Consider the following 10,603-nt stretch of genomic DNA (forward strand, 5'->3'; position numbering starts at 1 on the left):
GAGTCCTGCCATTCCCAGCATTTTTTTAATAGGACTTCCACTATATTTAGGCCAAAACCAAATACATTCTTGGCTCGAGCACGCTTTTCAATGCCTGATGAATGAGCAGGACCTCTTCCACAGGAAACTGGAACGTTCCTGGGGTGATGGCTTGTGTCTGGCAGGGTGAAGGGAAGCAGAGCTCCGTGCTCCTGCCCTCTGCTCCTCACTGCCAGCGGGCTGGTCCCTACTGAAATTAAGAGCTGCACTCCTGTGTTTATTATTAATGCTGTGTGAGAACAAGCACAGAACTGTGATGGTGCTGCAACCCTTATGCTGTGTTTTAAAGGAAGCACATCTTGGCAAGGCCCCAGGCTGGGCTGGCAGAGATGGGGACAGCACCTACACATGGCCCTTTGCAGCCACCTCTTCCCCTCAGGGCGGTTTGGGGGCCTCAGCCAGCCCCTCAACATCTCTTCAGGGACTTGCTGCTCCATGCCACCCAGCCTGTGTGCCCACACAGCCGCTGGTGTAACCGGGGCTGCACAGGGTTGCTTCAGTAGAGTCAGTTATTGCAGCTGCTGTGGCACATGTTGCAGGAGCCTGTCTGCAGCGAAGAAGAAACCTCTGCTGGGTGAGTCCAAAGTTTCCCACCCCCCAAGTCTTTGGGGGTTCATAAAACCAGTTCAATCTTCTGCAATTTCACCCAGTCGATGCGATAAATTGGTCACAGCAGTCGTGCTGGCAGCTTCTCCTCTCTGTGATGGGGGAGCAGCGTGGCAGAAGACAGGAGCTGATGGATTCCCCCCCCCCCCCCCCGCTTTACCCTCTCTGTGTGTCTCTGCTTCTAGCACCTTTAAAATCACATTTTGTCTGTCTGCTGGAGCAGGTTCATTGCTCTGTGTTGCCAAGCCAGGAGCACGCTGAGGAAACGCTTCAAAACCCCATCTCTTCTTGGGAAAAAGCCTCCTCCCAGCATCGATCTGCCCGGCTGCCTCCGCAGCGAGGGCCTGGGCGTGCTGCCCTCCCAGCACGGCCTCTGCTGCAGGGAGAGCGCCTGGCCCAGGCTGCTGCTGCTGCCCTGGTCCCCGGTCCTGGAGGGATGCTGCTCTGCACCCTCCCCATGGTAATATCCTATCTGTGTTTTGCTAATCATCAGTCAAACTCCCATTTCAGGACATATTTGCACTGAGATGCTGCCTTCTTTGGCTTCTTCCTCCCGGCGGTTCCGGTGACATCACCCCCCAAGCAGCTGGTGGAGCAGCGATGGCCCAGCGAGTCCCTGCGCAGCAGGACACGGAGCCGCTGTGCAGGGGGAGGGGGGCACGGGGCAGTGTCCCCTCCCAGCAGCGCCCCGGGGCAGCAGGACATCAGCCCGAAGCTCATCCCGAGCGGCGCTGGGGTCTGTGTCTGAAGGGGGCTTCCCCCCCCCCCAGCACAGACTGGGATGCACTGGGGCTCTGCTGCTGGCACGGGGTGAGTGTGCCAAACCCTGTCCGGGTGACGGGACAGGTTTAAAGGACAACTGACCAAATGTCCTGCTGAGCTCCCAGGTGCCCATCACCACCAGGCCTGGTGACTTACAGAGCCTTGGGTGCCAGGTAAGCGCTGCTTCCCGTGCCAGAGCTGGCTGCTCGCTGGGTACCGCAGTGCCCGGCGATGGAGGGATGGCTCCAGCTCTGTGGGCTGCAGCGTGATGGGCTTGTTCCCTGGCAGCAGTTTTCCAGCCCTCCCTGGCTGGCTGGGAGTAATCACTGCTAATTACTGGTGATGAGACCAAGTGAAACGGTGGCAGCTCTGCAGTAAAGCAGAGGTGCTGTTTCCTTTGGTGCAAGCCGGGCATCTTTTGCCCTTGGAATTAGAATAATCCAGGTTCACAGCTTAGGTGAACGTTTCTGTTCCACATCCTGTTTCCCCAAACTCTGGGTTTCAGTGTCCACTGGATAACCCACATGTACATCAAAGCACTTTCTGCCTTGCCCAAGGATCACCCACCTGGTTTTTCCTTCACTACCCACTCCCTGAGCATTGCAGCTGGTGACTGCTCAGCTGGTTGCTCTTGCCTGGCTGGAAGGGGGATCACTGGTCCTGACAAACGTGTCACAGTGAGACCAGCATCTTCACTGCCAGGTCTTCATCCCAGAATGAGGTGTTTTCCCACTGGATGGGCAGAGAGACTGCTGTGGTGTGTGTGCAGGCAATGGGGCTGTGCTCTGTGCTGGTGCTCCCAGACCTGATGCTGCACACAGGGGTGGCACAGCATGGCTGGGCTGGCATCCCAAGGCTCCTTCCCTGGGATAGCATGGCACAGCTGGCTTTATTTCCCTACTCCAGAACTTTCCTCTTGCCATGACTCTGTAACTCCTCTTTTGGCTGAATCCCCACTATAAAAAAAATCCTGTGCCAAGAGCTAATTAGACATAAAAAAGAAGATTAAATTTTAAAAAATCAGATTAAGTGGGATATTTCTGGGTCAGGGATATTTCTGGGTTAGGGATATTTCCCTATTGCATAAACCCAACCAAAACAAACCTGCGTATTAACGAGTCCTAAGAGATAAACCCATTTATTTTGCTACATTTAAGAATTAATCTGAGTCATTTTATGACAAGAAGTGGTTTGCCAGCTCGTGCTGCTGGTATTTCCCACAATAAAGTGGCTGAGGACTGTTTAGTTTGGGATGTCCATCGCCATCAGCTGGGACCATCCGGCACTGTGCCCATCCCTCTGGATGCTCCTTGTCTCCCACCTCAGGAAACCCTGTTTTTTGGTGCCATGTACCTCTGGAGTGGTGGAATGGCTTGGGGAGAGAGGGGCTGAGGGGAAAGGGAGCAGGAAGCCTTGGGGGAGCTTCTGCAGGTGCCACTGGAGCCCAGCGAGGACCCTGCCAGGGATGCGGTGGAGAAGCTGAAGCACATCTCCTAGCATGACTGCTCTGTTTATCACAAGAACCTGGAGAGCAGAAAAACATTCTAAAAATCCCTATTTGAGGTCATGTTCGTGAGGCAGCAGCAACCCTGCAGCCATCCTTTGGTAACGCCGTGGCTGCTGGAGTCCCCTTGACTCGTTCCATCTGGTTAAGGCACAGAGCAGCTCGGATGGTGAAGAGCTCAGATGGTGAAGAGCTCAGCTCACCTCGCTCCATGGAAAACCAGGCACGTGGGAGGGAGAAGAGCCCTTGCACTGGGTGCTCAGCACAGGACACCCTGCTGCCCTCCCAGCCCAGGGCAGCTCTGTGGGCGATGCACTGAGGCTGGGTGGCTGCTGGAGCCTGGCAAAAACCAGCACAGCTCAGCATGGGCCCCTTCCTCAGACCCTCCTGCAGAACACCCCGGCTCCACAGATGGGTTGTCTCCATGGAGGTGCTGGTGATGCTCGGTGACCTCTCAGCTGACCAGGTGGATGCACAAGGGATGAGCTGCTCGTGGGTCACTGGCTGTGGCAGGCTGCTCGTGCTCGGGGCAGGGCACACGATGTCTCAGGAACAACCACTCTGAGCCCTTTGGGGCAGAAATACCACCTGTCTCACTGCAGTTCCTGCTGAGCAGTGGCCTGGAATGTGCTGCAGTGGGCTGGTCCTCGCTCCTCTGCTCCTCACAGGGAGAGGTGTAACTCCAGGAACACTTCACCACCGCTCAGGGGAGTCACATTGCTCTCAGCTGTGGCTTGTGCCCTGGCTGATGTTACTGGGGAAAGGCTGAGGAGCTGTACAAAGTAATAATAAAAGTGTCTATTTTATTCTAAGGCCCTTGAAGGAAAAGGGCTCCTTTCTACCTTAGAGCCAGCAGCACAGAGGAACCACTGGGATTGCGCTCATCCACAGAGGCACCCAGCGTAGAGTGAGTGCAAAGGGGGGACCAGCCTCCAGAGCCCCCTGGGATGCTGCAAGTCACTTTCATCACTGCTGCTGACGTTTGCTCAGCTGACTGTAGGAACCAGAGTTAAACATGAGAAAGGTGCAATCTGGCTGATGGTTACTGGGAGCCCTGGAGCTGCTGTGAAGGGGTTGTGGAGTCCCAGGGACGCTGATTATGGGAAGTGTAGGAATTCACAGTACTGAATTCAGACTTGTCTTTGCACACAAATATGGCTGTGGGCTCTGAGGCAGGAGAAAGGCTTAAACTAATCAGTGTTTCAGCAGAGGAAAGCAGAAGTGTGGCTGTACTGGTGTCAATGAGCCAACACCGAGCACAAGCCCAGAGCTCTGGTGAAGGGCAGGAGGTGATGGGACACAGGTGAGCTCTTCCCCCATCACCCCTGTAATGTGGAGATGGGGGTGAAAGGCAGCCTTGCCCCTGGGGTGCTCCCCACAGACCCTCAGGGGTCTCCATCGTTGGGAAGCCCACCCGCAGTGCCCGTGGGCAGCTGGGGACACTGAGGGAGCTGGCACAGCTGGAGGTTTCTGGGCTGTGGGGAGAAGCCCCAGGAAAAGCTGTCATCTGCAGCATCTTGTGTGGGGTTTTGCTGGAAGCAGTCACAACAACAAGGCAAAAAATCTGGTACTCTGAGTGAGGGGCTGGTGTTCCTGCACAGATGTTGCACACTCTGCGCTCTGTCAGCCAGGAGCGGGCTGGGGAGGGGGCTGGGGGCTCTCCGGAGGGTCTGTGGTTAGCAGTTAATACTGAGGGGCTCGCTGCCTGAGGCTGCAGCCAGCCCTCTGAAGATACATTTTACAGGGGCCCAAAGTGATGGGACAGCTTCCTCTTACAACCAAACGCATCTGGTTTGGGTTTCCAGCTTTATCCCTGATCCCTGATCCCTGCCTTGAGGGGCTGGGGCTTCGCCAGCCCATTGTTTCGCAGTTGGAAACAGATGGTGTGGGCTAAAAACTTGGCTGTGCCCAAGGCCAAGTGTTCAATGTCAACCTGCTGCCCAGATGCATTGTTAGAGCTCAGCCCCTGCCTGCCCTGTGCATGGGGTGATGGCCACACCATGGGCCTGGGGACACACTGGTGCTCCCAGGGCTGGCAGATCCTGTGTTAGAAATCCATGAACCCATCTGTTTCCATGCTGGGACTGATTCCCCAGCCCTTGACTTACCTCTACCTGGAGTTTTTCTTCAAACAAAGGGAAATCAAGAACCAAAGGCGGTCTGAGCACTTGTGTGGTGAAAAGCTTGCTCCTCCTTGGAAGAGTGTGAGTAGTGCTCACTTCCCTGCAGCCTTCCTAAGCCCCTTCGCTGGGGACTAAGAGAACAGCTACTACAGGGAAGACACGTTTATTCTGTGGTTGGACATTGGCTTCAGAGCTTTGTAGGAGCCAGGGCTATTTCAAAATTGGTCCTGGATATTAAAAAAAACCCACAACACGCTTCTTCCCCAGGCTGTGGCAGGAAACCCCCTTGAATAGCTCTGGCTGGCTCTTGGTGAAAGATCCTGGGGGAAACGTGCCGGTGCTGTAAACAGAGATTCTTCCCTGGCTCCTCTGTGCTTGGCCATGGGTCCTCTGCCTAGAAGGAAAGCAATAACAGAACAGGAAACCCTTGATTCTTTCTAAACCAACTCTCTGAGTTTGAAGAGACCTCTCAGTCTCAGTAACACCCACCTCTCTGGTTGCTCTGGGAGGTGGAACTGCACTTGCTGGGTAGGCTGTGACGACCTGAAAGTCTAATGGCAGGGGAACAATACACCACTAAAGCCATAGCAAGGACATTGTCCCTACTGCCTGGCTATAGTGCTGGGGAAAGGAAACCTTACCACTCCTGGAGTTGAAGGATGAGGTTCGGGGGGGGATTTGGGGTCTCATCCTCACCAACGCCAGCCATTTTCTGCTGCTCCAGTGCCTGTTCACCTAACTGGGTGCTTTTGGAAATGGACATGCGGAGTTTTCCCTCACCACCTCCCCACAGAAAGTACTAGAAAAGGAAGCTCACGCTTGCATGAATCCAGTGAGCCCAGTCCTGCGGTGAGAAGAGGTGCTGTCTTCATTCCTGGGCACCTCCAGCAGTTTCCTCTTTAAGCAGCTTTGCTTCCCGCCCTAAACAAGCATCTCTTACAGCATAGCTGTTCTGGGCTGGGCATTTCATGGAGCTGGGAAGGGCAGTGTCAGCACTGGTAGGGGAAATGGCTCTACGGGCCCAGCCTCATGCTGTACAACCCACAAACAGGACTGCTGCTCTGAAAAATGCCAACATGGCCTGGAGCACAGCTAGGAACAGCGGGGAGTGGTGGTAGCATGGCTGCAGAGAAGGAATATGGGGGGGAGCCAGTGCAAGGACAGAGCTGAGTGTTGCAGGTTGGCATGGCTCTGCCGTGAGCCTGGGGACAAGCTCATCCGCACCTGGAGCCAGAGGAGCCAGTGCAGCAGTGGGTATAGGTAATTGCCAGTGGAAGCCAAGAGCCAGGGTCTCGCAGGGCATCCTGTGTGGGATGGGCTCTGCTGCCTCCTGGCTCCCAGCCTTTCCTTTGGGTAGTTTATGGCCCAGCCCTGCCTTTGGAGAGGTGTCTGCGAGCCCTCGCAGCTGGCCGTGCACGACGGCTCCAGGTGCTGATGTGCCAGGGTAACACCTCCACGTCCCGCGGGCTGTGTTAGTATTTGGACAGTGTTGAAATACACCCAGTGTTTCTCCGTGCAGCTCCATGGCCTGGCTGCGGCCCAGTGCCGGCCCCGCGGCGCGGCTCCGCCCGCTTCCCTCTGGAGCTCAGGGCCTGGTGCTGGCGCTTGGCCTTCAAACAGCAGCCACAGTGACATGGGTGGAAGCACTGCCTGAGCCAGTGCTGCGGGGACAGGCGGGATGAAGGGCTGTGGAGAGGACCTGTTGAGCTGATCAGCCAAAATGTTAGAGACCCAGCTCCACAAATCCCAGGTTTTCCTCTCTCACAAATAACGGAGGAGCCTGAGGCTGCTGGGAGCCGTGTTCCCAATGCTCGTGGGGTGTTGCTGGTCCCTCAGCAGCACTGGCTCTCATGGAGGGTAAGGCCAGCCACCAATCACCTTTTCCTTTCACCTTCGCCAGCCAGGCTTTTGATTCCTGCAGACCTTGGCTGCCTGAACCTGTAGAGGAAGAGGAGGATCCTCCCACACCCCAGCAGCACTGGCAGCCCCGAATGAGAAGCATGGACCTGTGCTTAGAAATGGTCAGACACAGACAGACAGACAGACAGACAGTGTTCCCATGGGACAGATGCTGTGCTGGTCTCGGCAGCTCTGCAATGCAGCACTTAGGGAATAATGATGGTGGTGATGGGGCTTCATTGAAGCTGTAGCGCAGACACGAGCACACAGTGGTGCTGACGCTGTCTGCAGAGAGACACCCCCCACCCTGAATCACCTTTTCCTTTCACCAACTGCTCTGCACCCTGGTGAGCAGCCATCCCCCCTTTCCCCCGGGCACCGTGGCACCACTGAGCTCCTTGTGATGCTGCTTCTCTCTTCCAGCCTGGGGAAGGTCCATCCCTGACCCCAGGGTGCCTGTGACACCCCTCCACATCAGGCACAGTCCCTTTACCAAGAGCAGTTAATTAAAAGCGACGTGTTGTTACTAATTCAGCAAGTCCCAGCGTATTGGATTGTTCAGCCCCTGCCACAGCACCAGAACAGAATTGCTGCCACAAGTTTTCCATGGATTTGAAGAAGGACCTTTCTTTCCTGAGCAAACTGAGCAGCAGAGCCAGAGGGCTGGTGCCTTTGGCTGCAGGGCTGTCGAGCCCCATTCCACTACGGGCGTCGCTTTTCAAGCCTTGTCAATCCAAGGAAATTTGTTTGGGCAGTCTCAAGGGAAGGGCCTGGCAAAGTCTTAACAGGCTTCTTTCTTTCATGAAAGAGACCTTTATTCTCTGGTCTGTAGGTTGGCCTGTGCCTCATTCAGCTTTCTGAGCTCCTGTGCAGAGAAGCGTCTGTCTGTCTGTCTGTGACAGTCTCCACGCCCCAGCGCTGCCGCAGGGCTCGGGGGGAATTTGCTAAGCCCGTTGTGAAACATCTGGCTGCACACTGACACATCTGCACACGATGGGGACCTGCAGAGCTGGGTTTTGCCCTGTTTCATCCCCCAGCTCCCACCGACACGGGCTGCCTGGGCTGAGCCTGGCAGGGAGGGCTGGCATGGGGCTCCTGGGCGATTGGGCAGGATGAATTTCCAGCACAGGAAAAGCAAGGGGAGGTGGGGGAATGATCCTGGCCAAGCCAGGGGAGCTGTGAAACATGTCAGCACTTTGCACACTTTAAAAAAAAAAAAAACAAATCTGATTTGGAAATAAACATATTGAGCTGCTGCAGTGCTGGTCCCACAGCCAGCTGGACAATGAGGCATGGCTGGGGCTCACCAGCATGTCAGTAGCCAGGGTTGGGCAGGCATTTCTCTGCGGGGTTCCCTGCCTGCAGGCAAGGCTTGGAGCTGGCACCTGGAAGATGCTTGAACACATGCAAGTGGCTATTAGCACAGTACCTGTTGTCATCTGGTCAGAAGGCACATTGCTGTCCAGGCAGACAGACTCCAGTTCCCCTCAGCGTTCTTCTGTTAGCACTGCCACACGGTGCAGGGGTATGTGAGAGAGTAAACCAGGAATTCCTATGGATGTGCAAGGCAGGGTGGGGCAGGCACCACACCCCAGGCTGCTGGGGAGGCTTGCACCCATCGCCTTTCAAAAGAAGGCAACAGTGCAAAAAACCCCTGTTGGGGAGATGCTTGATTTTTGGGTGATTCCGCTGAAGAGGTTGAGGTAAAAGCTCAATCATCAGATTTAAACCAGCATAATTAACCTCCCTTTTTCTAGATGTGTGGATGTGTTTTAGCTCCATCCCAAAGCAGCAGCTGGTGCAGGTCTCTGGCATGGTGTTTCCACTGGCACATCCCAGGTTCTTGGCTTTGCACCTCTCTATTCTTCTCTCTGGGGCTTTTGAGCAGTTTTTATTGCAGTGTTTAAGTAGCCGTCTCAGGCTGCCTTTGGGTCATGTTCTCCTCACCTGAAGCTGCTGAATTCTGCGTTTTAGTGGCTCCAGGTCCCCGAAATCCTGTTCCTGGGAGCACTGACTGCACTGAAACTGAAAACATTCTGTTTAGGGCGATTGTCTCCCAGCCTGGTGTCAGGTTCTCACTGAGTTACACCAGAGGTGAACCAGGTTTCTGTGGCTGCTCATCACCACCAAAGTCATGGCAGGTGACATGCTCTGGCCTGCAAAAGCAGCAGCACCTCAGGCCTTCCTCCTCCCCTCCTCCTCCTCCTCCTCTCCATACTCCTGTCCTTACCTTGGTCCCTGAGACCCGGAAGGGAACTGAAGCAAGACCTGGGAAACCTTCACCTTCAGAAATAGTTTATTTAAAGTTTTAGGAACACTTTCAGGTACTGTCAAGTTATATTTAGGAGAAGAATTACACACAACATCTGAGTTTAAATTGGAGCTGAGCGCTCACAAAGCCCTCGTGCTTTCTGTCGTGGCTGTCGAGGGGAGGAAGCGAAGAGGTCTGTCCCTTGCAGCGCCCTGAGCTGCAGCTCTGGCATCAGTCACTGCAACACACGATGCTAAACCCACCACTGCACCAGCGACGCATCCTGACGCTTCCATCACCCAGTCAGATTAGTACCAAAAGCCCGCTGGGGAAGAAGCTCAGCTCTCACGGGCTCCTCCAACCAAGAACAAACTCCAAGCAGGACCCCAGTGCCACACGGCAGCGTTTGAAACAAGCAGCATCCCCATCCATGGAGATGTTTCCCAGTGGCAGCACTGAAATCCAGCTTACTGCCAGCACACGAAATGTTCCTGGCCCGTGGCACTGGCAGCCCTGACCGTGCCACCTCCTGGGGAGAGCAGCTGAGGTGCTCAGCACACCACAGCCCGTGGCCGGTGCAGCCAGACCTGCTCCTGTCTGATTGGAAACCCCTCGCCCCGTGTGTCAGGGAGCAGCCCTCCTGCAGCCAGGCGAGTGGCTCTGCAGCCCCCAGAACCCCAGATTTTCCAGTTAAAGGAGCAAAGCTCAGGGAAGAAAACAAGCAAACCAGCTCACACAGCAGCACACCCAAAGCTGAACCTCGGGGCAGCATCCTGCACACAGAGACACGTGTCCCGAGGGCCTCATCGCCCCGACCACGGCCCAGCCAGAGGCTGTTGGCTGAGCTGACGGTGCCAGTAGGAGCTGCTCCATCAGGGCTGTGTACCAACACGGCCCTTGCTCCCCACGCAGCCCGTGCCACGGCATGGTGACACAGGCAGCACCCGGCAGCCTCTGGATGGGAGCGTTACTGGAAGCCATGGGCACAGCCACGGCACAGGATGCTTCCCGGAGTCACACACCTGAGTCTGCCTGTTGCCTGTTCCTGTCACACACAGCAACCTTGGGGAACACCTGGGTGCGGATTCATGTTCTGGACGGAGCCGGTGCGCGTCGCTCGCCGATGGCTCTGATCCAGCCATGGGTACGTCCCAGGGATTTAACCTCCCTGAGCCCTGGAGCAGCAGCTGCCTGACCAACTGCAGCAAAAGGCAGCGTAACGTCCTCACTGGGTGGGCTCCTTCTCACGCTGGCTGCAGGTTGTGGTGTCACACCTACAGCCTCACGTGCGCTTTGAGCTGTTGATGCCTTAATTTCCCACTGCTGCTCCCGCCGCTTGAGAGGCACAGGGCTTGTTAAGCTGGTCAGCTGCAGTGAGGATTTAGCAGAGAGTATTTTACAAGCTGCAGAAAGACCTGG

The sequence above is a fragment of the Gallinula chloropus genome (assembly GCF_964237585.1).
Source record: "Gallinula chloropus genome assembly, chromosome: 12".
NCBI lineage: Eukaryota > Metazoa > Chordata > Aves > Gruiformes > Rallidae > Gallinula > Gallinula chloropus.